The sequence below is a fragment of the Priapulus caudatus genome, unplaced genomic scaffold (genome assembly GCF_000485595.1).
Source record: "Priapulus caudatus unplaced genomic scaffold, Priapulus_caudatus-5.0.1 Scaffold92, whole genome shotgun sequence".
Taxonomy (NCBI): Eukaryota; Metazoa; Priapulida; class Priapulimorpha; order Priapulimorphida; family Priapulidae; genus Priapulus; species Priapulus caudatus.
The window spans coordinates 396,765-401,468 of NW_014577153.1; positions in this window are offsets into that span (position 1 = coordinate 396,765).

The following is a 4,704-nucleotide window of genomic DNA, read 5'->3' on the forward strand; positions in this document are numbered from 1 at the left end:
AGGCATATCCTGCAAGGTCTCGCAATTTGCTACGGATACAGCCATTTCGTTTTTAGCAACGGCTTGCTTTGTGTGTCACTTCTTGGTCCTACTAACCCGTGATATCGCTCTGTTCCCTCGCCACCCCCCGGTGGCACTTAGTCGCCCTGTTCCCCTACCCCACACCCGTACACGTAACTCATGCTTCCCTCCACCATCACCCACTCAACCCCCGTGACAACTCTATCGCCTCCTCCTTGCACCTTCGCCACCCATAACCCCGTGCCGACCTATCCGACCCTCCTCTTTCCCCCTCCCCACGCCTAACACCGTGATATCCCACTATACTTCGCTCCCACCCCACCGTGATACTCACGCTTCTGTCTCGTTACACGCCTATCCTCCATTTTCGCCCATTCATGTATCCCTAAACACTGGAAATAGTTGTCGCCACCGTCTCTAATGTTTTCGTAATATTGCTGTTGTCGCCACCGTCGTTGTTATTATTGTTGTTGTTATTGATGTTGATATTATTGTTATTTACATCGTTGTTGATGTCACTGTTGTTAATATGGATTCGATCAAGAGCTAATAATACTAATTAATAAGTTTATATAATTACCTAATATTATTAGCTCTTTACCCGGTAGTTTGTGACGACCGCATGCATCTCCCGCTGCGTAGTGTTTCGGGGGCGCGCGCCCACGCGTCATGCGTGGAGCCCATCGCCATATCCGGATGGTGTCCTGCCGTGCCACGCCCCCAGCTAACGTTAGCGAGAGAGACGTCATAACGATTAGCAACAACTCAAACGTGCAAGGCAGCGATGTACAACCGCCGTCCGTGAAATTACACGCCGGTAAAACGGCACGTCATTAATTGCACGTGCGACGTTTAACTGAAATGGCAGCTGCATGAATTAGCGAGCACGGAAATACGGTTGTTTTCCCCGCGCACTGGGGCAGCGAGGTGGTAATTTGTGTATGACGATTATAGCGATAAAAACTTCCATAGGAATCAATAAATACGGAAGTCGCGTCTTCTCTGCTATGTTATAGCAGTCGGATCAACGCTTAAAGTGATTACGTCACGAATTTTCTATGGTGTATATTTATAAAATGTTTGTTGTAATTTTACATTTTACATTAAAAGTAGGTACTAACGTACGGGACTAATGTATACTCAAATTCTTACCTGATAAGATTGTTTCTCAACTAGTACAAAATCTAAAAAAAATCGGCGATTTGATATAATGGTAACGACATTAAATGCTTGCTATGTGTATGTACGAGTCACGAGTGTTTGTTCACGTCGAACAGAATAGTAAAATAGGAAGTATAATGCAGCAATTTAACCATAAAAAGTTATCAGAATCAATTACATTTTGCGAAAAAGTAGACTTTTTTTTTTACTTTTATTATTTACGGTGACGAAATCACTGGTCCATTTATATCAAGAGTCCATGAGTGCTGATATTTATATGGAACCTCATCGTTGGTATTGCCCCCCTTACCTCTGTGATACCGGAAGCGGTCAGCCGGGAGATTTATTTTCTCTGAGTCGGTTAGGTACGTGGGGAGGGGAGCTATAGGGTAATCGCATGCCCCCGGTTCCCTCGTCAACGACAACTATGGTTCTATCCACCCTCCCCTCTCCTCCTTCAGAAGTTAGGCGGAATAGTCATTAATCGTCAGGGAAATCGCTCGTGTTATTCTAATCTTCGCAGTCCCACGTGCGATCTTTTGCGCACAGCGGCGAGCGTAGAGAAAGTGAAACAAGGGCGTTCATAGTGCTTCTCCCTCCTCGCTGCACCGGTCGCATGAACGACCCCCGCCCCTGGTAATGCCCCCCCCCGCCCCTAGTAATGCCCCCCCCGCCCCTGGTAATGCCCCCCCTCCCCACACACACACACACACACACACACACATGGCTAACCTGAACTACTGGCGCACGGGTGTTACATGCACGCCGCTAATTCATCTTCTCTTTCGGAGAAGATCGGCCGTGTTCGGGCTACTTCCCTGCGCCTCTAACGATGAACCACTCTATTAACAACCGGTATTATTATATTAACATCGGTATAGATGACGGCGGCATGACCGACGAGGCGGCACGCCACGGCACGCGTAGCAGTTTCCCTGTTCTCGCCGTAGCGACCGTACCGCCCCGCCAAGCTGACGTCGGCAGGCCGGTAACCAGAGCGTGGCGGCAGCCGCCTAGCGGCACCGCTGCTGGCGTTAAACCCGCACTCTGCCGCGACGGCTTCCTCACTCCGAACCAGCGAGATACGTGATCGTGAGCGATGCTACGACTGTGTGAGCGGAAAGATAAATACAAACAATAATAAAAGCGACGACGACGAACGACGACGTTACCGTTCTCCATCGCGTTGATTGCACAGCAGCTGCTATACCCGAGGCACGGTTTCGACGCGAAGACACGGTGACGAGTTTTACGAGAAACAAGTGTATACGTGGTTGCAGAAGTAGCGGTTTTTACGTTGTTATAGCGACACGCACCTGCTGGGCACCACGTACGTACACCCGCGTGGATTACGTCGTTCACTTGTCAGAGTATAGACAGCGCCGGTAGAGTGACTCCCGTTCACACGGTTCGTGCTTTTTCCTTATTTCCACGTTTTGTTGTTAGAAAATTGTAAATTTATATATGTTACTTTTCCCGCGCATAACTTCACGCGTAATTATATATTTCATGTGTCATTATCATTATTGAATAATGCGAACCTGCGTATTAATTTTGCCTAATATTGCACATTAGGTAGGCACGAATAACGTTGTTTACTAATGTTATTATTATTTTATTATTATTATCATCATCATCATCGTCGTCGTCGTCATCATCATCATCGTCGTCGTCGTCTTCATCATCATCATTATTATAGTTATTAAATTTAGTTAGAAATGGTTTTTAATTGTTTATTTAATCACGATAAATATATATAATATAATAACAAAATAATAAAAACAAGTACATTAAGAATACTGAATAATTTTGCGTTAGGTATTTTACATTAAGAAGCCGCTGAGCGACACAGCATCGTTAGCTTTATCGCGTGGAAGCAGACATCATGTCCATTGAACGCATATATTCGATCTCCACCTCTCTAACGCCGATATACGACTATTCGATGTAATATTGCCCTCATTCCCTACATTTTTTCTAACCCAGAAAGCTCGTATTAGATACAGCCGACTACTGCGTCGGAACCAGGCGTGACAATGCGACCCATACTTCCGCTCCTATTGTTGGTCGTCAGCTCGGTAAGTATATCAGACTGGCGTAAACTATGCCGACATTGTATCGAAATTCTGTCGCCGGGTAATCGCCTCACGTTGTAAAAGAGCATTTTACTGAACTAGCGATCTAAATCCATTGCGGCTCGGATTAAGAGATATTCATAATATATTGTCTAATCATGAACGCGCGCATGCGCACTAACATTCTATAGCGGTGACAGTATGAGAGTGACCCACACTTGTTGCGCAAGAGAAGCAAAGACATCCGAAATATGGTGACGTATGAATCGCGTGTATCACGGGCGACAAAGAAAGAGGAACGCAAAAGAGCAGAGAGGGAGGGGAAAGGAGACGGACAGGCGCAGCCCGACTAAGTTCGAAAAAACAGAAGGGAAAAGAAAGAACGAACGAGCGAGAAAGGGAGACAGAATATGGAAAGGTGGCGGAGAGAGGATAGGCGAGAGAGAGATGGGGAGAGCAAGAGAGCGAGAGGAAGAAAGACATAGATGGAGAGAAGAAGAATGGGGAAAGGCTGAGCGAGAACGAGAGCAAGAGAGAGAGAGAGAGAGTCTAATAGGGAAAAGTTATAATCAGCTTAAAATACCAAATACATGAACTGTACACACGTTACCGTTAGCAGCAATATTCGCAAAACTCAAAATAGGTCAGGAATGGGGAATACAATAACCAAATCAGGAAATATTTGATAGTTTCGGTCATGCCTGTATGAGTAATAGGAAATATGGCAGTAACACTAGAAAGTAATGTGTCATCGTACTAGTGATGTGGTGCATGTGGAAACCTGATGCATCAAGCCGATTAAAGTGCAAGCAGGGTCAGAATGTGAATGTAGTGTCGACCAGAATGAAAGACTGTAATACGTCTATGTGAATGCTATACATATTTTTTATTTTTTATTAAATACATAGGCCCCATACATATATATATATATATATAGACAGAAGTGAATGAGTGTATGTTTAATTATATAATATATATATAATATAGCCTCTCGCTGGCGACGAATTGTCCTTTCTCTCGTTCCAGAATGCTCTCCTCTCTCGTTCGTCATCTTTCGTCCTCTCTCTGTTCTCCTCCTCTCTCTCTCCCTCTTGTCTCTCTGCTCGTCCTCTCTCTTCTCTGCTCATATCTGCTCTCAGTCTGATCTGCTGTGTAGTGTGTGTGTGTGTGTCGCTGTGTGTGTGTGGTGATGTGTGATGGTGTGTGTGTGTGTGAGTGGTGTGGCTGTGTGTGTGTGTGTGTAGTGCTGTGTGTTGTGTGTGTGTGTTGTGTGTGTGTGTGTGTGTTGTGTGTGGTCGTCGCTTCTCTCTCTCGACGCTGCTTTCTGATCTCTCGTTTATCTCCGTCCCGCGCCTCTTTCGTCGCTCCTCCGCGTTTCGTCTCCTTTTCTCGCTTTCTCTCGCCCTGGCTTTCTCGGCATTTCTCTCCTGCTTTCCTCGCTTTCCTC